The sequence below is a fragment of the Molothrus aeneus genome, chromosome 2 (genome assembly GCF_037042795.1).
Source record: "Molothrus aeneus isolate 106 chromosome 2, BPBGC_Maene_1.0, whole genome shotgun sequence".
NCBI classification, from domain to species: domain Eukaryota; kingdom Metazoa; phylum Chordata; class Aves; order Passeriformes; family Icteridae; genus Molothrus; species Molothrus aeneus.
The window spans coordinates 55182601-55208120 of NC_089647.1; the positions used below are offsets into that span (position 1 = coordinate 55182601).

General features: G+C 37.1%; 1 protein-coding gene and 1 long non-coding RNA gene across 3 annotated transcripts in view; both read left to right on the forward strand.

The window, feature by feature from the left end:
* The window catches only part of TSC22D1 (TSC22 domain family member 1), a 90591-nt gene that overhangs the window by 16211 nt on the left and 48860 nt on the right, over positions 1-25520 (forward strand). The gene's annotated exons all lie outside the window — the stretch shown is intronic.
* Positions 18308-24417, forward strand: LOC136553464 (uncharacterized). Its single transcript, XR_010783162.1, has 2 exons — positions 18308-21330; positions 22298-24417. It is a non-coding gene; the product is annotated as an uncharacterized lncRNA (long non-coding RNA).

The window sequence follows — 25520 nt, forward strand, 5'->3', positions numbered from 1 at the left end:
AAGGATGATCAAGTTAATTCACCTAACTGAGCAACTGATGATAACAGTAATAGAAAAGAGAGATGCTGAAGAGAAGCTCAATATCAGCCTGAGAAGGCTCAATGTATAAAGCTCTTCACCTCACCCTATGAGGTGAAGAACTTGGAAATCCTGGATTGAGGTTTGCCTTTTGGACCACTTTGGTTTTGAATTCCAAACCTTTACCTACTAGAAACTTTTGAGTCTAGAAATGTATTTCTGTCTTATTATACCTTCAGTATAATTTCTTGGGAGAGAGTAGAAGGGTTATTTTCTTAATGGTTCATGGTTGGAGGCCCATTGCCATAGGGAGAAGTGGCTAGTGGAGAAGCATTTGGCCAGCTGGAGTGGGATTTGTGGAGTCTGGCTGATATGACTGCGTGTTGTGGGGATGCCATATGTCCTTGAAAGTGACTCTTTTAATCAATGCTTTACTGTTGTGACCAAGACCATCCAGATTTATATGCAATAGAAGCAATTGTTTGATGTTAATTGTAGGTTTCCTAGGTTAGTATGTTTTATGTGTGTACAAATTGCATTTCAAGATTTTGTAGTGTGTTTTCTTTGCTTGGCATGAACTGTGTGTATTTTAGTTTCATTGTATTGCTCTGCTTATATGCTGAAGGACAGGCATCAAAACTTTGTTCTGCTTCTTTCCTAGTAATGTTGGCAAGATGTAACACTTGCCAAGCTCAGTTATGCTGCATGAACTAATGCATCCCGTTTCTGAGTCTGGAATAACATCTTAGAGTTCTTCTGCTTCAGGTTTGTGTCCTGTGCTTTTTCCATTTGTCCAGTTTGGTTCAGCATCTGCTGTTTGCTTGAGGACTCCTGATGAATGGTAAACACTTGGGTTCAGGAAGGTGAGGCTTCTCTTGGTGAGTCTGAAGAATAGAAGCAATAAAAGGATGTAAGGAAAAGAATGGTATGAGCGATTTAACTAAAGTTGGTGTGCTGCTAATTCCTCATCAGATTGTGAGAAGACCTCCATTTGTATTATTTTCCCTTCTTTGTATTCTCAGAAAGTCATTCTTACTGAACCAGAAGGCTTTTGTGTTGTCCTTGTAGATTTGCTTGCTCCAAACATTTGGTGTCAATAGGAAGTGGAGCCAATGTCAGGGTCACTGGCTTTCCTTTTCTCTTACGTCACTGATATATTCTCCAAGTACAATGGAGAATTGTACCCTGGCCATTTTTGTCGTCTTGAGGATTTTTTCAGTCTCACCCACTATTACTATGGTGAATTAATATGTTGAAGAATTCAAATCTCTTGCTAAATGTGCCAGAAGGGTCTCTTGGTTTTGGTGTGGACAGGTGAAAGGCACAGAATGTCCATCTTATAAATTAAGATGGTGCTTTAACTTGGTTCTTTGAAAACAAAAAGCTGCTGTTGCTGAGGCCTACAACATCTCAAAATTGAGTTGTGGTGTTGTGTTTTTCTTAAATGACAAAAGATAATCTACAGGGATTAGAAGGAATTCAAAATGAAACAACCAAGTAATACCTAAACCAAGAAGTAAATCTCTAAAGCTGAATGATAAACCTACATCAGACTTCTGATTGAGACATTGACTCATAAGGAGCCTTAAAGCTATGACAGCATAGTCACTTTCTTGTGCTTTAAATTATAAATGAAGGCTAGCTTAGATCATTAGCTAGACTATATGTGCCCTCAAACAGTTTGGGAACAAGAGACCGTGGGTAGAATTTCCTGGGCTAATATTAAGAAAGATTTTGTCTGTGGAGCTCATTGGCCCAAGATCCTGTGGAGACCTACAGGAAAAAAAAAGTTTAGAGGTTGTTGCACCTTTAAAGTAGGGGAAAGGGTAACAACTGCTCTATCCTGTCAAAGCAGACATTAAGATACTGTGTAAGTAGAAGCAAGATATTTATGGTGTCATTAAGAACAAAACCACTTATTCACAATTATTTTTTGGGAAGCTGTTCTTATGCTTGAAAAATGTAATGGTCAGCACAGCAATGGCTCAAAATAGCATTTTGGATGTTATAGCACTAGCATTAGAGCCTTGTTGGCAAACATCCAAGAGGCCTGTAAAAGAAGAAAATGCCTTAAATGTTAGTTTCAAAAGCTTCTGCTTAAATTTAATTTAAATTTTCATTTATATTTAAATTTAAATTTTCTAATATTTTCCAATTATCTACCTATTTAGTCAGATATTTGAGAGTGAGGTTAAAATCCTGTGAAAACACACTAGATTGCAAGAATTCTTATTAGCAGCACAAAATAATTGTATTGATTACAGGAGTGCATGTAGGTAGGTAGCTGCAAAGAATTACTCAAACTTTTTGTGTACAGAATCAAGTGGTCACTGTGCCAGTGAGATAAAAAGAAATAATATCAGTAGCTGTATTTTTCTGTTCTCCCTGCTTGTGTATTTTTCAAATTCTTAGTTGCATGTCAGGTTACAGTGTAGGCCTTTCTAGGTCAGTTCTTCTTTCTAAACATACAAGTAGGTTTAGTGGTTTCCTGATGCAACTGAGGTGTGTTTGTCCTTTTGCAGGACACTGCTGGTGCCATAGGGAGGGGTGGCCTTTAGCATCCTCCTTCTCTGCTTCTCTGCTTTTCCCTACTCTTGGTAGTTACATCCTGCCTCAGGGTAGGAAAGATGCCTCCTGTTGTAAAACCCCTCTTAGAGTGTCTATGGATAACTCCTAGCTGTTGCTAATGAATAAATGGCAAGCGTTTAATATTACCAGGTTCTCAATTTTACTGCTGCATAAAGCAGGACTTGGAATGCATGGTGGTAAATGCTTCCTGTGCTTCCATGTGTAATTGTATTGGGTAAATGCTGTTACCAAAGTTGCTGTGAACTGTCTTCACAGTAAAAAAAACCCAAAAAACCAACCAACCAAAAAAAAACTCCCAAAAAACCAGAAAAAAAAAAAAAGAAGAAATGGACGTTTTAGGTTGATTAATCTCTTTGTGGTCATGTTTGCAACCAGGAGACTAGGAGTTACTTTTTTAAAATTAGTTACCAAGTCTCTGACATCTGGCATGAGTTTTAAAAATATGCCCTCATCACAGTGCTCCTTTTTCAAATGTTTAAAGTAATTATCATAGAGGAGGAATTTGACTTTATGCTGCTAATAAATGCTCGAGCACATTTTCCAGGACTCCAGAGTTGCTGGCATATCTGATTCTCTGCAGATCAGGAAGCGCGTCAGAGATCAGTAAACCCTAAAGGAGACAAGTAATCTACTTAGGCATTTGGGGGTTTTTCTGACTTTATTTATAACTTCCAGTTTGAAATACATTGAAAATACCTTTCTTTTCATTGTGCTGTATTTTTGTTTTGTGTGTGGAAACAAGTGTGCTTAGACAAGACCTGAATATGATCCCCCAAAGGGTACCATTGTGGGAAGAACTTGGGTCAAAACCTGGGTTAAGACAAGGCCCAGGTACTAGATCTGGCATTTCTCTCTGGCTAAATATTAGTGTTGTGTTTGATCTACAGCACCTGTTCCAGACTCCCACTTCAGAGGCTGGAGGAGTCTGCAAACTTTTCAGGGGTTATACTTAGTGTTTGGAGAGGATGTTTGATTAGGTTTTAAAGTGGAGTGTGATGTGGCTTATATTGAAATAATCCATAATGTTGCAAGTCAACACTAAAAAGAATAAGAAATGCAGGAAGCCTGTTGATCTTGTTTTAAATATAAAACATTTGGCAAAACTTAGGCTTTTTTGTAAAAACTAATTGCAGTTATGAAAGTCAATAAATAACCCTATTTACTGTATAGAAATACAGAAATTGTGGCAGCAAACAATATTTGAAGTAACATTTTCTTTACAGTATTTACTGTATAGAAAATGTTACTTCAGATATTGTTTGCTGCCACATGAGGTAGCATTGGAAAGAATTACTCTGAAAATACAAAATTCAAAACCCAGTGTAGTATACTCCAAGGCTTTGCATGGCATATAACTAATGTATGAGGCCAGTTAGCAAATGTGGTTTTGCTTAGTGTTAGTCTTGGCATGAATTTCTATTCTTCATCCATTTTTTCTGTCTATAACCTATTTTATGTAGCAAGTTGATCTATAGTATCTTTCCATAGCCTTAGAGAAACATCTTGAATATGAAATTAGAATATGCTAAATTACTTGTGCCTAAAATAAGGATTAGCCAAGTGTTCTATTTATACTTCAACTATTATTCAGGAAACTTTTCTTCCTCATGCTGGGTAGTCATTTGCATCATATTATTGTCTGGGTGATATTGTAATATGCCATTTGCTGGGAACACTGAGGTGATGGATTACTTTTTCAGTAGGCTTTGAATACCTTAAACTTCTCTGAAAATAGGTGCAGAATTATGAAAGTGGAATAAAATACACATAAAGGAATAACAACTAAAATTTTTACTGCGTTAGTCCTTGTCATGTGCCACATCTTGCTCATATCTACTGGAAGAGGCACAGACACATGAGCATTTTACATTCTTGGAAGAAAAACTGCTGAAGATTGAGGAAGGTGGTGCAATTACGTGTATAAGCTACTTGTGTAGCTTTACTCTTAAGAAAATGTACCTGATCCTCTCTAATATAGCTTTGTTGATATGCTCTGTAAAGCATCCTAGGAGAAAGGGGTCTGAGAAAGATGGGACTTTATTGATCTCTGTTTTTTGGGCTTGTTCTGTATCATGAAAGAGACAGCAATTTGTAAATATGGCTGAGCAATAAATGGCCTCTGAAGATCAGGAGTAGAAGCTTGACTGCAGGGGAAGACTGTGCTCATGAAGGTGGTTCAGTACCCAACATACAGGATAAAGAAGGGGTGCTGATAATCAAGAATAAAAGAGTATATTCTTTTGTTAGAAATCTTCATGTGGGGAATGTTTATAAACACTGGTGGGTGAGAAGGGGCAGGTAGGAAGACAAAGCCACGGCTGTAAGTATACCCTCTTCCTCCAGATACTGCTCTCTAACAGTAGGTGCTATTTGAGCCTATTATTTTAAGCCACTGTACTGAGTATCTTTAGGTATATGCAATTAGACTGGCTAGCATATTTCAGAAACATTTTCCATATTGTCATTGACTAGAGCATTGTGCTCAACTTACAAGTGTTAATCTTGTCTTTTTGTCTTCCATATTTATGGTACTGTATGATGTTTAAGATGTGTCTGTAAGAAGTGTCTGTGTATGTGCCGCTTCCTGGATGCAAGCGGATATGCTTGTGATGAACAGCTCAACAGCATAAGAAACTGAACTCATCTGAACTAGCCATGTGATTCTGTAGAACAGTGGCGATTGGGTTGGATAAGTTTATAAATCTAATTAGTCTAATAACTTGGTGCCAGAAATTTTAATAGGTGCCTTTTGCAAAACCTTCTATTATGCAATCAGTTTGGATTTCAGCGTAAGTGTTTGAAGTATGGAACATTGGTTAATAGGCTTTGGAGATGGATGGAATTTTAGTTTTGCTGGATGAGGACTTTAAGCTAAGGTGCTCTTGATACTCTTCTTTTTAGTTACTTAGAACCAAGAATTGTATTGATTCTGTTTTGCCTTTGAAAAGAATTGTCACTGCTATTTGTGCTTTGGAAACATTCATGCTCTTGTAATTAGGGGTTTGAGACTAATGGAAGAAAGTTATGAAAGGGATTGCTGAGTTTCTAGTATTGCCAAGTTTGGATAGTTAGTTTTGGTTAATTGATGTGGATTAAATACATTTAAAAACTGTGTATCAAGATGGTACTGAAGTTCTTCTAGCTAAAAAAAAGAAATGTAAGTAGAGTAGGGCTGAACACAGAAGAAAAAATAAGCCAGAACAGCTCAGTGCATAATTTATGCTATGTAAATTGCTTTGAAATTAGTGACCCCTGATGTCATTGCCCTTAAAAAATGCAAAAGGAAATAGAAAAGCTTGCATGTTATGTAGATCTTGACTGTAAAGCTTATTACTCATTCTAGTATGTCTCTTACTTGAAAAAAAATATAAACTGTTAAAATCCAGAAGCTTAAGGAGTTATCAGATGGAGTAGAATAGATGTAGAGATTCAGTGACTGTGTTTATCAATAAATGTACTATTTGTTGGAATATGAGACTGAAAAGCAAATACTTTTACATTATTTGAAATTCATATGGAATATGTGACCAGTTGTAAGTGCTGTGGGACCTGATTCAGATATTTGTGTAATGCTGATTTTTCTGTTCTGGTTTGGATGATCCCTCATGTAATTTAAGGTTTTCAGATGTTGAACAAATGAAACTTACATTGCATTTCAGCATCAAAACAAACTGTTAAATTATTATTTTTGCCTTTTAAAGGTTAATGTAATCAGTTCAGATAATTAACTATGTAATAAAAAGCATACTTAGTAATTAATAAAATCCCATTAAACCTCAGGTTTAATACATGGAAATCCAGCTGAAGGGAGATGAACAAATACTTTCCTTAACTTTTTAATTGATACTTAATAATTCTTGCAGTCCTAGATAGATCTAGGAAAAGCATTCCTAAGATATTTGTATGTGATTAGTTATTTCTATGCTGTATCTAGGCAGAATGAATTTCAAATCCTTTGACAAATGCCTATTATTTCTAGATATTTGGAGCCTATTTTTCCCTGGAGAAAGAGTGATGTATCTAGGGAAGAATTTTCTGTTGGAATTTATTCATAGCTGTCTAAAAATTGAGTATTTGTATTACAACTGCTTATCAATGTTTTGGGGTTTTTGTCAGAATGGCTCTATAAGGAACATTAGCAAGACAGAGGGAAATGTGAATTGCCATGGTTTTGACACAGAGTTGATTATATTAGTTCTTTGAACTTCATCTATCTCTTGTAACAATGAAACTCAAAAATAGGAATCAAGATCCATTCCTTGAAGATTTTAATTTCTCATAACTTTGACGTTTGAGTAGTTTTTGAAGCTATTTATATATTTAAGACTTTTATTAATAAAACTTCAGTTGAAAACGTGTATGTACTTCAAGAGATTTTATTGAAGTCACTGAGATTGCACATGTTTTGTTATATCTCTCCTAGTGTGTTTGCAGTATAGTGTGTTCTTTATCATTAATGTGGCCATTAGTTTATGAAAGCTAGAAGAGATGTCTTAGCTTAAAAAAAAGTTTTGGTGTTTAAAACCTTATTTTATAATGCTTAATAAAGAAGTGTAGTATGGAATGCCCATGACAATTTCAATCTTTGGTCCAGTTTAAATAAATCACTGTTTTTAGTGGGTCCCAAGTAACTGTCAGTGTTTACTTGACAACTAGGGAAGAGCAGTTTTGTCTCTTTAATTCTTCTTATGGATTTAACATAACTCAACACTTAAATGCCGCAATAACAAACTAACTCAACCAACAAAAAAAATCCCTCCTGCTTATATTTAGGTTCCAGAGTGGTTATGTTACTTGCTTTCTTGCTCTTTTGGTTTATTTTGTAGTCTTGCCATGTACTCTTTTCAAACCTGTGTGTCCCAAAGCATCCCGATGAAAATCTCTTGAAGTCAATCAAAATAGTGTCCCTGAACATTACTTGCTGTCTTTGCACTTTTTGGAACTTGCTCTTTGAAGCTTCTGTGTCTGTTCGCACTTAGTTTTTTCATGTCTTTTGGTGTTTCCTAGGTCTTGCAGATAGATAGAAAAAAATTCACACATTTCCTGTAGCTGTCTCTTTGCTCTTCGGTTTCAAAACAAGTAGTTATAAATAAAAAATGCAGTTATTGGACTGTATCAGTTGGAAAAGAATTTAACAGCTTCACTAAATGTTTACACTCTTGAAATTAGACTTTAATATGGCAAGCTTTTTATTTGATACCCTAATTCTGCTGTAGAGAAGTCTTTAGTAACAAATCAGTTGTAGACAGTTCCTGACAGTGCAGGCATGGTATATGTCCTGGAAGAAATTGCTGACAAATAGAGAAAGGCTTCCCCTAAATTGGGAAATATCAAATTGTAACACACGTGTAAACAAAAAAGCTTACCAATTTGATTATCAGGTGTCAAAATGAGATGTTAAATATAGTTACCTCGTGGGCTGGTGGTACATTGTGCATCACTGAATGTTTGATAATTCCTGTAAAGAAAAAGCCTGTTTTCCCAATAAGTAGAACACAGGACTCTAAAATGAAGCTTCTCTTTCTTATAAAGGGAAGTACCATTGTTACTCACTCTAAAAAATTGGACAGGAAGAGAGGAAGGTGGTCTGTTAGTTGCTAGCCCCATTTGTTTCTGCATCTCAAAAGTTGGCACACTGTGTGGTGTATTCTTTTGTAGCTTCTTACTGCTTTCTGCTAGCTGGCCCTGCCATGAGCAGTGGTGTTTGGACTAAGTGGTCTCCAGAGATCCCTTCCAGCCTCACCTAGTTGGTGGTCCTGTGAGAAATTCAGTACAGTTGCATAAATTTATATTTTAAACTCTTTCTTACAAAGCAAGGTGATGAGATACTTGTTTGGTAATTCTATTTTTTGTTGGGTTTTTTTTGAGAAATGAACATAGAAATTGGGACCAATAATTATAAAACCAGAACTGAAGGTGGTGCTTCACTAGAACAATGTTCTTCCTCAATCACAGAACTGAAACCAGAAACCCTAAGTATTTTAGGATGATGTATGGACTGCAAGCCAGAGTTTTATTAATCCTCTTAAGCTTGCATTTAATTATTGGTTCTCTTGAACATCTTTGACTTGCTCCTGATGCACACCTGTATTTTATTTAGATTTTTTTTCCCCAAGAATGTTATTCATGAAACTTTATATAGATACTGCTGCAAATTCCAGTGGCTGCCTTGTTTCAAAGAGATTGCTTCCTTCCTAAGGTCTCTTTACCTTTCTCTGCCTGCTGTCTGTACCTTTACCTTTCTCCCCAACCTGTTAGTTTGTTCTATTGAGAGGCTTCAGATGGAATGTTTTGGGAAGATGAAAGGAAAGATGATGTGGTGAATTCACCGTAGTATTTTCTCTCTTAAGCCCATGGTTGTGGCACTGTTTATTATCCATATTGGTTTATTCAAATACATTGTACAATTGTAAGTTTACCTTAAAAATAGTGAGTTTTAGGAAGTGATAAAATTTGTGTTTTGTATAACACAAATCATAAAAATAAGTATTTGCCATCAGGATATAACACTGTGTTATGATGGTGAACATACTTTTTTAATGAATTTAATTTACTACACTCTAGTTTGAGAGGGAGAACATCTAACTTTATTTAAAGTTTCTGGAAGGACCATGAAAAACCTTACTGTTCCTTCTGCAGTCTATAACTAGTGCTTGCCTGTTTTACCTTTTGTTTGGTTATAGCCATATCATGTCCCCTTTTCTGGCTCCTACAGTCTTGGAATCTACAGTGCTATTGGCAAAGCTGCAATGAGCTCAAACTTTTGGGACTGAAGGATTTTAAATTTTGTTATGCATATTTTTGGGGAGATACCTAAGGAATGACTGTCTTGGTGTTGTTCCTGTGTTTGAATTCCTTTTCACTGGTGTTTGTAGAAGGGAACAGAAACTTGAAGTAAAGAATTGTGAAGTTTGACAGAGTATAGCAGAGAATTTGCTCCTTTCTGTCAGCAGTTCCACTTTTTGTGGTGCACTCTTAACCCATTGCTTTGGCAGCGGACTACAAGCTTCTGGACAGCTAACAACCTGTGCAGGTCCAATAGTCCTTCCAGAGGAAGCAGCAGCTGGATAGGCAGGATTGGCACACAAGAGGAGAGACATCCATTGTACTTGTTGCATGCATCTCCAAGGCTCAAGGGTTCACTATGCCTAGTACTTCAGACTTACTGTTTCTGGATATTCTAGAACTGGAAAGTTTCTGTTCATCACTTTCTCATTTTGTGTCTTCTCATCTGGTAGAGAATGTGGTATAAGTGGTATAAGTGCATGATGGGAGTGAAAATAACATGCTCAGACTATCATTAGACCAGTGATTCAGAACTTGTTAGGTCTTCGTGTGGGTTTACTTTGGCCAGTGAGCAGACCAGAGTGAGTGTGTTGGAGCCAAGGAAATGGAATATGCATTTGAACCATTGTTCAGGTTTATTCCAACTATTCTTCCTTCTCTTTGCTGAATTACTGAATTGTTAAATGGCTTTGGTAGGTAACTTGAGGGAAAACAAAGGTGGAGAAATTGGCAACTGCATGTATCTCCCCTGTTGTGTGCCTGTTGATTACCTTTTCATGAACTTCTGTGAAACTTTTTGAAAAAGCTTGGATGTTGAAAATTAAAATAAACAGGAGAGGGAGGTATCTGGAAGTCTGTCTTTCTTTAGCCAGGTCCTGTATTTTGGGGACCGATAATTTCATCATGACAGTGGTAGTTTTACAAATGCTGAATGTGTTTTCCCATGGTGTGTTTTTAAGATACATTTGCGTTATGGCTGACAAACTGCTAGTGTTGCAAATGTCGTCCTGAATGTCTCTTGATGAAAAGGAAAGCACTTCTGAGGATCAAGTCAGCATGAGAAACAAAACAATTATTCTAGCTTCCTAATTAAGTTAAATTACCTGACAAATCAGACTTTAAAATGTTTTCTGAGGTTGTAGGCTATCTGAAAATTGTAGGAAGGCACTTCATTAGGTACACAGCATAGGAACTGGGGAAGGCTCAGCAAAACTGACTAAATGATTCTGTTGCCTTCCTGCTACAGTCTTCGATTGAGAATTCCCAAATTCTTCTTTTCAATTAGCCTTTTAGATGAGCATTTTTTAATGTTGAACTATTTCTGAGAGGGTATGGCACTAGCTTTCATAAATGTTTCATAAGTGTGGTTTTGCTTCTTTGGAAATACTTGAACTTTGGTTTGTGTTAGGTGAAACAAAAGTATGGTCACGTGTAGTTCTATTGTACTTTTGACTTAACTATTGCATTCCTTTTTTTTTTTAACTGGTTTGTTTTTCTAATAAAACTGCTTGAGTTATAGTTGATTCTCAATTTCATGCTGTCTCTTGGATGATACTTATTCTAGCACAGAATAGTCTCACTTAATATTTTTCTAAAATGCACTTGTACTAGTGGTCTCAAAAGAAGAATGCTCCTGAAACTGGGACAAGGATTCTTCACTCAAAGCCATTTGCAATTGGAGAAGACATTCAAAACATTTGTCCCTGATTTGGTTAGTGCAGGAAGAGATTTCTAAAATGTTTGGTACATAAAAACTGGGAACTTAATGTTCTTCTCTCCCAATATGAGCAATTAAAACAAGTGTGGGAAAAAACAATTATATATATTGCAAAATATTCTTGACAGGGCCTAATTTCTTCAAGTACTTGATTGCCAGCTCTGGTAAGTGCTAATGTGTTCACTGATCATCCAAAAAAGTTTGTGTAGAAATTCAGAATTAACAATACATTAAAATGATGAGCTGTAAATTCAGCTGATCAGGCTCTTTGAAATACAACACAAATAGATGTGTACTGATAGGAAATTTTCAAGACTGAAAGCTGTCTTCCTGAGAATTCATCTGCTTTGCTTGTTTAAACCTTGATAGAATCTGATTTTTCAAGTGTCCACTGTAAATTCTTGGGCCTCTATTAGAAAAGTTTTGGTTGCAGGGTACCTGTGATGCTTTTAAATTTTTTTTGCACAGTGATGCCAGATGTTTTTACCTTCATTCAGCCTCAAGTAGTAACATGGAAGTAATAACAAAAAATGTTTTGCCAGCTTTACGGGTTACTTAGAAGGATAGATTTTAATGTTAGCTCTCTTGTCAAGCATAGCAGTCACTTCTATGAATAAATACTCTTACCAGTAGACACTGTTGTGTGATATTAGAATGGTTCTTAAGTATTTGGCAAATATGATGGAACTTGCATTGGAACAGTGTTTGAAAACTAGATAAAAACCATATAGACTTGCACCAGATCATGAAAGAAACTGAATTGTACTTAAAAATAGCATGGCTGGTGGAGTAGTCAGGCTAATGTTGAAGCCTAAGTATTATACCCATAACACTGACTCTAGTCCTGCCAGTGGCTTCATAAATGAATAAAGTTAATGCTTCAGGAGTATTGAATTCAGTGGAGTTCAATCCAGTCAGCGGTTCTGCTACAGGGTTAATGTAGGATGTAGGAAACAGCCTTGAAAGATTTTATTTTCAACTATGTTTGCCCCCCTGGGTATTTTTGTTTAATATTTGAGAAAGAAACAAAAAGATCCATGAGTACTGGAATTTAAAAAAACCTGTGTGCATGACTTTTGACTTTCAGGGGTTTCTGTCAAAAGTCTTGTTGACTGTGGCACTGAAGTTACACTTTTTCTATTACTATGCTGCTCTTCACTTTGCCTCCAGTATTTCAGTTTTCTCATATCTCTTTCCCATGTTCCCTATTGTAGTTTCCCTTTTGTTTTGTGTATTTTGACTTGCTGACTGTCTGAAAAGAAACCCTGAGTGGCCTGCTGCTGCTCTTTCCACTTGTGGTGTACTACCTGGATAGCTGGTTGTTGTCCATCAGAATAAGTAATGTTGGGAATGCCTCTTTTATGTTCCTCACCTTGTACTTGCAGAGGCAAAAATAGGACCATGCTCATCTACTTCATTGGTGCATTCTTCTGTTCTTTGAGGTGAGACACTGGATATAAAATTAACAGTGGCTTCAAAAGTGGTTTTGTGGAGAATGTGCAATAGAAATACTTGTTTTCTTTTGTTATTTAGGGTTTGTGTGCTTTTGAAGACCCAGTAAGAATTGTGCAGTAGGCAGTAATCTTGTTGAGTATGAGAGGTTTATGTTTGCAAACTACTTAAATGTAATAACTAGACAATTTGCAAGTCCATGGAGTTACAAACCCTATGTGTGAACTGAATACATTTTATTAACTTTGTCAATTTCTGAACAAAATTAATGGTTCTAATCAAACATGGAGATGAGTTGATTGTTACAGTAGCTATGAGCCCCCTTTTCCTGTAACTTGTATGTTTCTGTGTTTAATGCTAGCTCCAACTCTGAGACAGATTGTTAAGCTTGTTTGGATTTGGCTTCCTCATAGTAACTCTGGTTCCTCCCTTTGAATTGTGTACTTTGCCTGGACCGTGGGGAGATGGATTACTGATGTCCTTGTCCATAGTATCATGTTTTTACATCAGACTAGCTTTGGTTTTGCTACATATTCATGCTGCAAATGAATGTGTAATGGTAGTTTGAATCTGCCTTATGATAATTGGAGAACAGGGTAATCAGATGATACTGGCTTTTCTGATTGCAGGCTGCACAGGCATATTTTTTTTACATTATTATTTAGGACACTGCTCAGAATAACAGTTTGCTCAGATGTAAGCGATGAAGAGGAGGAAAGGAAGATATGTTAATGCATACTGGGGAATGGAATGGGGAAAAAAGATGGATTGGTTGTGTGTAAGAAGAATGTAAATGCTCACATTTTATCTCTTAGCTTTCCCTTTAAAATACTTATGCTTTGTCAATAATGTCTTTTACCACTGTTGCTAAATTGCAGTTAGATTCATAGAACCGTAGAATGGTTTGTGTTGAAAGGACCTTAAAGATAATATAGTTCCAATGCCTGTCATATATTTGCATACATTTTTTTTAGTCTGTAGTCAGTATTGTCTTGCTGCAGTTAAAGAACTCTAGATATAGTAGAGTTCAAAAATCTGTGCTATCCAGTTAATGATTCATTTCCTTAAAGACCAAGGTTATCATGGTGAAATTATTAGCTCTTTGAGAACAGTCTGCCACATTCTTCTAACAGGTGATCAAGTGATTCCACTGGAGTTGTGGAATTACACCCTTCCCCATGTCCTTCCCTGCCCCAGTGCTCTATGTCCCAGCTTTGGAGATGGGTAGCATCTTCCAAGTAACTTTTTAAATGCAGACTGTCTTTTATTGCACATTATTGTAATGAACTGCAGTAAGTATGAAAGCAAATCATTACCCGATTGTGGTTGTGAGCAACTTGGTATTAGGCAGAAGCATTTTATTAATTGTAACAACTCTTTTGAGGAAACACTGACCTTTACTTATGTTTGATACAGCAATCAGATCAGGCAACTAATTTCATGCTAAAAGAGTCATGTCAAGAATACCTCCGTTGTATGTTATTGTCAGACTTGCTTCAAAATAAACTCTGCATGTTGTAGATATTCATCATATACAGAAATGTTAGGTAATGATTCAAAAGGTAGGGTTGTTTTCAAGAGGGTTCCTAAGCTTTCCTACCGTAATGATTCTGTGATACCGTCTTGCATGTTTGCCTGAGTGCGTGGGAAGCTCTTTTCTATCTGCCCTGGATTATGGTTATTTTTATCAATGAAATCTTGACTCAAATGCAGGAAAGAGGGTCCTGTGAGATTCAGTGTATGGTTAAACACTCTCCAGCCCAGATCAGTCAGTGGGGTAAGTTGCTATTTTGGTACAGTTATTTGATGTCTGACTTTTTCCCTGTTCTGAATAATTTTTGTGAAGACAGTATGCCTAGCCTAGAAATCAGTGGTTTTGTATGTATTCTTTTATGTATGACTTGATACTGTTTTTTTTTCTTGTATACAAGCTAAACCAAGTGCTAATATTTCAACAGATACAGAATGACAGTCAAACACTACACACTGGTATGCCTGTGAAGAGGCACTGCCAAAGTTAATTGTGTCTAGTGCAAAAGCTTGGAGTTCTGGCTGATCAAAGCAGGTAGGTGTGAAGGTGCTTGCATGGAGAGAAGATAAGGGGACTCAATGCAAATAGTTTTACATAAGCAGAACAAAATTATACATGTCAAATGGCCTTTACCTCAGCTGACTGAAACATTTTTAAAACTTGCAATGGTCTTATTCCAAGCGGTTTGGAAAAAATGACGCAATTTTAATTTAATACTGAAATGTGGGTGAATTGAGGCACTAGTCCAATAAGGAAAGTTAAGTCAGCAAATCTTCAGAAAACATTTAATTAGCTAATTAAAGACAGCATATTTTTTATGGTGGTAGCAGTACAGGACAATTTAGAATGCTTTTTTCATGTACTGTTAACACATACTAGGTAAAAATATAAAAATGTAATTCTGATCTAAAGCATTACTGGCTTCATATGAGACTTTTTAAACTTGTATCTTGAACCTGAGAGTCAGACTGTATTACAGAGGTGTATCATGGTGTGCTTGCACATCATTTGCAAGTCATGACTAAATCAGTTTGTCTTCACTGTCAACTGGTCATGTTAGACAATAATAAACCTCTCTTGCATCACAGATCCATTAATGCTGAAGAACTAAGACAGCTTACAATAGCATTTGACATCACTTTGTGCCTGAGCTGTAACAGTTACTAGAAAATTCAGTTTTGGCTGTAGATTTCTTACTGCTTTTGAAAATGAAGAAGGGATCAAGCCTGTTGCTCTGAGTGCTTTCTAAATTTATTAACTCTAAGAGTAAGGAAACCCTTTGTAGAAATCAGGACTTTATATGGAAAGTAACCTAAGTGCTCAAATATGAAATACAACTTTTGAGCGCTTTCCAAAATAAAACTTTGTGAAACTGATGACTTAAAAAACCCAGGTATTATTGTGCCCATATTGCCTTTTCCTAACATTAATCTATTAAATACTTATATTGGAGTAATTATTGCATGAAAGGGGAATTTCTCTGCTGTGTTTGAATTCTCCAGAGATTGCAGACTCCAGAGGGAAGACATGGAGTGTCCAAACTTACAGAGAAAAGCCTTGAGCTGTTCTCATCTGGAAATTCAGATAGGACCTCACCCTACCTCCAAAAAACCCACCAAAAAAACCAGAAAACCCACCCAAAGCCCCATATAATCAAATATCCAGTCTGATGTGGCTGTTGGAACAGCACTGAAATCACTCCTCCTAACTGTGTGGTATTTCAGCTTCCAGGTTCTACAGATAGCCAGTCTGGAAGACTCTGACCAGAGAAGTGTAGGAATTATGTGAAGATTGAAAACTTAGTAAGAGAAATGGTGCTTTAAAAAAATTGTGTAAGAATTTTCTGTTACCTAGAATCAAATTATTTTGAGCAAGCCATGTATCAAGAGCTACAAAGGAAAATACAAAAAGCACTGTTAACATTAAGAAACTACAGGCTTTATTTAATTTTTTTCAAGGAAGTTCAAGGTATAAAGAAATGCTGTGACCTTTATTTCTCTAGTTGGCTTTCTTAAGCAGAAAAAAGCAAACAAATAGCCATCATATGATGTCTTAAAAAAAAGTTTTTTAAAATATTGGCTCATGCACTCTGCCCAGAAGCATAGAATTTCCGTAAGACTGAAAGAAGGTCTGTTTTTATGACAGAAATGTATGTTAGTGCCAATAAAGTCTGTTAATCTGATTAAAATGTGGTTTAGTTAGGCCAAAAAAGGTTTGCTTTCAACTGTACTTGGCATAAAAGCTGACAAGAAATAAAAAGCATGTTAATGAGGACATTTAAAAATATTCTTGCAATATAAACAGTTTCAAAAAGAAAAATAATTATAATATTGTTTAGCAAATACCCATTTCTTTAATTGTATAAAATTGATGCTTCTATTAATGGAATTGTTTTTAAAAGGTAGTATTTTCTATAATCAACCAATCATTCATTTTCATACCCCTAGTGTTTTCCTGTTGTTGTATATGTGCCAAGAAATATTGGCTGTGTTTCTCAAATGTGTGGTGTTGTGATAGCTATATATAATTTTGGAATTCTGTGTCATGCTGAGTTCAGAAACGCCAGGGCTTTTTGCCACTCCTAAACTAGGAGTTTATGGAGAGTCTCACAGGGGCTGGTACCTCTGCCAGTCTTAACTAGGTATTGTCTGATGCCTTGTCTGATACTCTAGACAATGCTGTGACCCTCTGGGTCTTTAAAGAAGTTGAGCACAAAACATTTCTGGAGAGAGGCCAAATGCTTTTAAAACACCTTCTGGAATTTAGAAAGTCAAGATTGTTGCCATTCTGTTTGTTGGCATAGTTATCTTTTAATGACAGGGTGCATGATAATCTTAAAAATAACACTTTGACCAAGGTTTTTGCTGCCTTTTCTATCCATCCTGGGACTAAATAACATTATCTGATGTAGCTATTATAATGTTCAGAATGAACTTCTGCCCTTCTCTCCAATCAAGTCTCCTCCTCCTGTTCCCCCCTGCCCCCCCCCAGAAAGTTTTGGAAAGCTACTATTTTTTTTTGTAGTTTCAGTAGCTTGGAATTTAAACAGCTTATATCACTCATTTTGATACTTAATACATGAGCCATGTTGGTGCTAGTTTCTGGGAAAATTATGTTTTACTAAAATTTGTTGTTCTTTTAATGTTTATTTTGAATAACAGTTCAGCTGGATGCTGGTGTGTAGATCCCATGGTGGGTTTGCAGCCTGCACATATGTCTAGAGGTGTAATTAATGGCAGCAGGAGACTGCAACTATAAGAGCTGCAAATGCTCTGCAGGGGTAGTTGCACCTTAGATCTCAAATAATTGCATAATGCTTTAAAATTTCAGTTTGAGGGTTGAGAAGTATTAGACCTGACTGCAGGTAACTTGAATTGGGTATGGCAATTTGTCCTGTTTTCTATATTCTTTCACTTGGATCCTGCAGTTGTTGGAGCTACAGTATTAGAAATATGAAAAATATTGTTGCTTATATTCTGTACCATTAACCAAATACGGAGATTCAATTTTTTGCTTATTTTGCAGATGGTATCCTGTACAATTTACTCATAATTGTTTAAACTTTCAATTTCTTGGCTATTGAGCTTCTGCTCACTGATGCAGAAAAATGGAGACCACTCCTCAGGGGCTTGTGAATTGGCTGTGGAATGTGCCTTATAGAGAAGGAAGAAAGCAATAAAGGGAATTTTCCTCCAGGCATATTTATCAACAGTCAGGGCACTATGGAAACACATTGCAGAGATTCCTCTCTTTGCCCAAAGAAGATGAGGGTATTGATTACAGGATTCATGACCATCTTCCATATGCTCACAAACAGAAGTGTTGGTGCTTTCCTGACTTCATCTCTATCTGTAGATCACCAGTGTGTTTTTCTTGTGTCATCACAGCCATAATTTCTGTCTGCTTCAGCCCAAAGGATCCCATCAGAGCCTGCCCTGTCAACAAACTGCAGTACAGTGACTGAGAAGAGCTGTTGGATATTCAGCTGCTTAAGCTGACTAACATCCCATCTAGGTAGTACAAATCACTTCTGGTGATTGATATGAGGCAACAAAAGAACTTTTCCCAAAATTCCTGTAAGAGGGATTCAGGTACTTTGGATGGTCTTTTCTAGACTTCTTTTTCATTCTTTAGTATTTTCATAAGTGCAATGGAGTATTCATTAACATCTCTCATCTCAAAATGCAGAAAGATTTAGTTGTTTCAGCCTGAAATACATATCTCTGTGTAAGAATCAATCAGACTAGGGTTTTTGATAGCTAGAACACAAAAATTACCAAGCTCATTTATTCTTTACAGTTCAAGAAAAGTCAGCTTAAGGGAAGAATTCTGTATGAAAGGGTAAAAGTAAAAGAGTTCTTCCTTGGTTGTAAAAGGAGAGATACCATGATCTTGATGAAAGAAAAAGAATTTAACATCAAGTCATTCCTAGCAGCTTATTTCAGATTGATCTTCCAGAAACTGTTCAGCTGTTTCTGTGAGAACACCAATGGACAAAATCCTCAGAATGCTTTTATTTTCCCCTTAAATTTCACTTTGGATCTTTGTGTCTTCTGCTGAAGAAGAGACACGAATCAAATAAGACCAAGTACTCCTGTCTCCTACGCCCCTGAAGCTGCAATAGGTGATGTCAGACTGTTTAGTGTATTGAAGGTGATTTGGAGTTTTTTCCATTGAATAGGGTCTTTTGTGTTAAGGACTATTTCTTACAGAGGGCCTAGACAGATTCCTGTTTGAAAGGACCCTGCAATAAGCTGGGTCATGCTACTTTGTCTGGGCTGATCTGCTCTGATACCTTCTGTTGTTTTGAATATCTTGATACCTTCTGTTGCTGGAAAAGAATATTGACTTAGAAAGTCAGCAGTGCTTGTAAGCTACAATGCATCACCTGAAATGAAGCTTGTAGTGCTGTGTATGGCATTGTAGTTTTGAATGATAACTAATATTAGAGCAACTTGCAATGCCGTGAATCTCATGAACTTATCAAATTATCTGGTTAAAAAGAACCTTCTCTTCACAAGGGAATCTTTAAGAAGAAATGATGCTTTCAACTGCTACTGTCCTTTTACAATGTTGTTCTTAGCCAGCAGATACAGAGCAGTAGACACTTCCATTGAACACATGATGTTTATTGTTATTTTATCTTCTTTGATTTTCTTCTGTCTTCTTTACTGGAAGAGGAGAGTACAAACATCAGCCTGGAGACATCTCTTGGCCAAGTGCATTTCTATTTGTGTTCATCACTTACTCTTTCTGAATAGGAAGAAACAAGAACATGCATGTGGGATGAAAAGACTGAGCCTCACTCTCTAATCTTTGAAAGTTGGTCTGAAATAATAAGACAATGTTTTGTCCAGTTGAAAGGCATAGAAACATATCTTGATCTTAAGTTGATGAAAAGTAATGAAATTACAATAAAAAAGAACCCTATTTTTGTGAGCCACTCTTTCTATTTAGACTACAAACTCTTACCTTGGCTTGAGATACTGTAACCATATTCAGGAACAAAGAAGCAGAGTATCCTTCTGCATGCCCAAGCAGTTTCTCTAGAAAGAACTTGCTGATTTTTCTGTTTTAATTACTTTAGAGTATCAGGGTTTGTCCTTGATGGCTTTTTCTGTCACGAGTTTAAAAAACAAAAATGTTTCCTGTATGCTATTCTAACTGCAAAATTGCTGTGGTTTTAATGACAAAACCTTCCCCCACCACCCCAATTTTCTTGCATTACTTTGAGCACAATGAACGAAAGAAAGCTTTTTTGAGCAGCAGAAAGCTTGTAATTGAAGAACATGTGAGGTATCTAACCATATGAAGCTATTTTGTTTAGGTGTGTGCTCTAGAAGAGAGGATGAAGAAACACCACCAACTGTCCCAAAATGAATTAAGCAAAATTCTTCAAACATAATGAGTAATGTACCTCCTTGGTTAACTGTTGGATCATGCTCTACCTGATGTCTTAAGAGCAAAGAAGTGCCTGCCTGGTCAAGTGATGGTGCCTTGTGTGCCTCAGCACAATGACTGCCCCACATGCACATGCCTGCCACTGCTGTTGTGCAGAAGGTACTGCAGTGGATAATAACCAGTAAATGCATATGTGAGCAGCTATCCCTGTAGCTGTTGGAAGTCCAGTGACTTCTGGTTCTGTTTTGTTTTATGTGGGCTCCATGCTACTTATAAAATTTCACAGGAGTCTTAACCAGCTTTCAGGATTTGTGAAGAAGAAAATTTCGGCTCTCTTACACATTACTTTTGTTTGTTGTTCGTAATTCACAACTCCTAGGGCATTTGGGTTTTCGGGAATAAAAAGAGGAGTATTTTAGAAATCCAGAAATAGGATGCGGGAATTTGAGTAGGTTCTTATCTTCCACAGCAATCATAATCTGCCTAGGCTAGATCAAAGGTTGTCACAACAGCATTAAGATACTACTAGTGTTCAATCAGTCTGACTTTGGCAAATAAAGTAAAAGCCCTGAGATTGGACTAAGGCTTTTACCAGAGGAGTTGGGAGAGGTGTTAGGAAGTCATTGGTGAGGGAAACATTCAGGTAAGTATGACCATTTCTTCTTAAAAGAGATTATGGGGAGATGTTCACTGCATTGCAATAGATGCCATTTTTAATTCACTCGAGAAAAAGTGAACAGAGGAGAGATTTGGATTATTTTTCCAAGAAATGAGCACCTAAATTTCCCCCTCCCCCCCACCTACATCTACTTGTAACAAACTGAGAGAACTTTCTGGACAAAACATCTTATGATTGATCTCATCTGTTGCTAGATGTCTTAATAGTCTTGAAAGTTCACAGTTCAACACTTGGGGGTTGGTTTTTTTGGCATCAGAGCATGAAAAAAACTGCATGTACTAGTACTCATCTCTTGTCATCCTCCCCTATTGCAGTGACTATGTGTATGTCTCTGTGTGGCAGAAAATGAGGGAATACAGATCATTATTCAAGAAGTTACCAACTAGCACTTTTCCTTCCCCTCCAGTCTTTCTGCCTCCCTACCCTGGAAGTATGGAGTCCCTGCCTCAGCCTACGGCTTCATTCTTTTTCCAGCTGCCCACAAAAGTAAAGAACCAGTGTGAGAGTTTGAAGAAAGAATCTGCTCAGAGTCTCAAGCAAAAGCTCCAGGTTGCAGACTCAGAAAGAAACTTCCTTTGGGGAAGGATCTGCTTCCAGGATTTGCTCGTCTCTTTTTCCTTGGGCAAACAGTTCTTGAAGCAAACGACAGGGTTGCAGGTAGGTAGGGCCCCTTTGAACTGCCATCCGCTGAGGTGTGAAGGATGACTTTATGCTGTTTCTCTATGCATTTTTTTTTTTTTGTTGATGTTGTCTTCTACCTCTAAGCTGAGAGAGGGAAAGAGTGTGAACATTGTAAAGAAAAAGTGTTGGGGAGAGAGAGAGGAGAAAAATGTTCTGGGCACTTGGAAAGAATGCCTCTGTGTAAGCTTCCTGTCCATGGGTCATATTTGTACTTCAGTTCTGTGAAGCACTAATGACATTCTTGGTGTGACCCTTCTCTAGACGGCAAACTAAGTCAAGAGCAGAAACTGGTGGCTGGAGCCAAGATAAGGCCAGCGATTGTGTATGGTCCATAGCCACACAGTTTTCATCTCCTCCCTGTCTCTTTACACTCCTGCTAGGTTTGAATGTGCAGTAAGGCAGAGATCATCAAATGGGTTTGAAATCTGACGTGATTGCCAGCACTGAAAAAGTTTCCCCGTTCTAAACACGTAAATACGTTTCTTCCTTTAGAGGAGCGTGTGGCTGCTGGGTTTGTAAAGTCCTGTTCTTTTGTCCATGTGAAGGAAATAGACTGAAATACTCTGATTAAAGGGATGTGCTGCTAGCCCACATGATCAGCAATCCCTCAGGCCCAGAGAAAGCGAATCCGCTCAGGTAAATTCTGCCTTTCTCGCTTCATGCTGTGCAGAGCAACAGCCTCTTCCTTGCAAACATCGGTAGCCCACAGTCAGACCTTTCTTTTTCCAGCTATGTCATTGCTGGCATGGGAAGTTTATTCTAAATTCCTTTTCGATTTTTAGCAAAAGAAATCACTTGAAAACTGGCAATGAAATTCTAAGGAGATTTTACCAGTTCCTCTTTCGTGCTGAGTTGAAGTCATTTGGAACTATGTTACATGCATTATTACTTTGATGCATCTTGTGACTCTCTCTCCCTCTTCATTCCCTCCAAATTGCTTCAGGACACCTTCTAACCTTTATACTGCATCACAAGCCTTCAGCAGAAGATCTTATGTTGCTGGAAGATGACTGGGTTTGGATCTTGGCCTTCCCTAAGCAGGATCTCCTGGCAAAAAAATGGGATTGGGAAAGAAATGGCTCCTTTTTCCATCACACAGAACCACCCTAGAAATGGAGGCCTAGGCAGAAAATTACTTGTAATGCATTGTGCTTTAGGAAATGTGTTTGGCCTCCCATGGGCCTCTTGTTATAATGTCATATAGATATCCTTTATAAAACCTAAACCTGGCATCTTCCTATCTGAAGATCAAGTCAATAAATCCAAGATTAAGAGTGTACAGGTCTAAAAATGTGGTCGGGTCTTGCTGTCCCTTGCATAGGAGATGCCACGTGAATCTGTGAAACAGGGTTCTGCTGTGGTTCAGACTGTTATATTTGTAAAGCCTTTTCTACTTACATTGAAATCATTAGAAATAATAAAGGTTCTTGTGAAAATGGTATTTAGACTTCTACCTTGCTGGGTTTACTTAAAAAATAAATTTGAGCCAAAATGTCACAATGGGCAATATGGGAAGTAGTGTATCTTCTGAGGTTTCCTGTGGCTTTGTGTCACAAAAAAGTGTGTTGGAACTGTTGAGAGCTATAAAAGGGAAAATCTTAGATTTTTCTTTAAGAGTGAGAAGTTGTTTGTTAGAAAGCAGAAAGCTTTTAATCGTTCCCCCTAAGGGATTCTGTAGTCAAACTTAATTAAATGTCTTCTAAGATCTCAAATAAAAACCTTCTGTTTGGCAGTAGCGAACAGCACACATATGCCTGTGCACTTGTGTTGTTCTCACTATAGGAAATTAGTTTCGAAGAATGGGGCTTAGTTCTAATGTTCAGATTAGGAAAGGGGAAAGTTTTGTTCTGAAGCTGAGTGTGAGAATAGGAGGCAGGAGGGTGTACCAGACCCCTCTGGCAGTAGGTGAAGAGCACTTATGTTTTTCTGTTTTCTGCTTCTGGCAGTTGAAGTAAACTAGCCAGATGCTTATACTTGAATCCAATTAATTTCTTACATCAGTTGCCACAAAACATTATTTTTTAACTAATGCCTAGATCTTTTGTTAAATTCACCAGCTTATTTAAATTATTCAATAGTTTTAACATAGCCCTGAGGCTACTGCTTCACGGCAGTTGTCACTTCTTACTATTCTGGAATGCACTGCAGTCCTAGTACATTCTAAAAATAATTGTTCAGATGGTGCTGTTTAAGTACATACTTATGTAGTGGGCCATTTTCCCTGGACTTTCTGAAATTGGCTTTCTGTTGGATGGCTTTTTAATATCTTATTTTGCTGTGATTATCAAGCTTGTTTATCTTGGTGCTTCTGTGGTTATTGAGTAAAGTGCTGAATTTATAACCTGGTATTTTTAGAGAACTGATAGTCACATGCCTGTGTTAAACTATGCAAGCACAGTAACACTTGTTAACTTTGAAGTTAAAAAAAAAAATCAGTTTAGTGTATCAAATTCAATCCTATTATAATATGTGGAAATATGTATGTGATGAACTTAAAATCGAGCAGTTGCTACAGATGTAGACATGAATTGTATACTGGACAGAAGTAATCTAGACATTAATAGCTGAAGATCTGTGGGTCTCAGAAATGAATTCTAACTAGACTGTGACTAGAGTTTTGTGCCAGCAGTGCTTTTAGTTGAAAATACCTGTTTTTCAAATTTCTAGTCCATTTGAGGTCTGATATCCTTTATGCCTTAATAGGTTTACTTATACTTGCCTCAGCCACAGTTTTTGGTCATTTTGTTCTGTAGTAGGTAAATTTAGGACTGTCAAATACTTACAAAACAGGCACTGAGACCTGTTTATGTTACTGTCTCAGTTTTTAAAATGGCTTTACTCCTCCCCATCACAATTAGGAAACAAAACCACCAAAAAAAAAAGAATAAACTAAAAAGCCTGTTGGAATTCTACAGTCAGTATTTTGATATTTGTCTTATCACCGTAGTGTTAGCATGTTTCTCATGCTCTGAGTTTTACAGTTGGAATCTTGGGTTCTTGATACATCCTTAGAACAATAACTCATGCCTTTGTGTTACTAAATAATAAAGATACCTGAAACAATTTTCTTCTTGTTTATATTGTACTTGCCATAAGTGTATGTATCAAGTGACTCCTCTGACAAACTCTGGAATGCCAGGAAATGTGGAAAAACACTTTATGATTTCAGAGGTTTTTAATGCCTGGTTCTAACAGAATTTCAAAAAACAGGCCTGTTTATCCTCTTTCTATTCTCTTAAAGATTTCTTTTGAGTATTTGAGCTACCTAACTTACTTCACGTGATCCTTTATGTCTTCTTGACCAGATACCAGCCCCTCATAATTGTTTCATAGCCAGTTAATAAAATCCTGGCTTTTGACACTGTTTTGCCTGTCCCAGAAGAGCTGTCTTGTTTAACTTGAAAGTTTTGCTTTCTTCTTTTCACCTTTTGTCCACCCTTTGTGGCTTATGCTGCAGCTCACTCTCTATTACAGGATGCTTTGAGGAAATACCCTGCGAAGATCAGGAAATTTGGGGGAAATTCTTGCTGATGTTGCTACTTCAGCCAGAGCTAAACTTGTCATTTGTGTGAGAGATGCTTTGTCAGTTTAGTTTCAGGAAGGGAGATGTATCAAAAAATGTTATTTTTGTAAGCCAGAAAATTATTTTGATTTTATAAACAAGAAAGTGGACTAAAGAGCATAGGTTCTGGGGTGTTTGTATTCCCTTGCTTTATACTGAGGAGGTGGGTAACAAAACATGAACAATTTAATGTGATTTCTGTAAGCCAGACTTGTTCCTTCAGCAATGGTGTTATTTAAGTTAGATTTCTTTAAGTCCAGTTTGCAGGATGTGGGGATTTGAGCAGGTAACAGTGTCAAAAATATTTTTCAGATCTTTCTTTAATTGAGGAAAGTAGGCTTATACCTTGGTTTATCAGACATGAAAGCATCCTTGAGTCTCGAAAGAATGAATGTGATTTAGGGGTAAATTTAGAAAAAGTGTTTTTAACTGACAGCTGGAAAAAGGCATTTTCTGCAAGCAGTGGTGACTAATGGTTGAACCATTCCAGTTTTGTTTGTTGCATGGACTTTGAGAAGAATTGACGGCTGCACGGCTCCTAGGACAGGTCCGTAAGTTGATGTCAGCAACGTGAGGTGAGTTGGTGGGTTGTTGCAGGAATTGC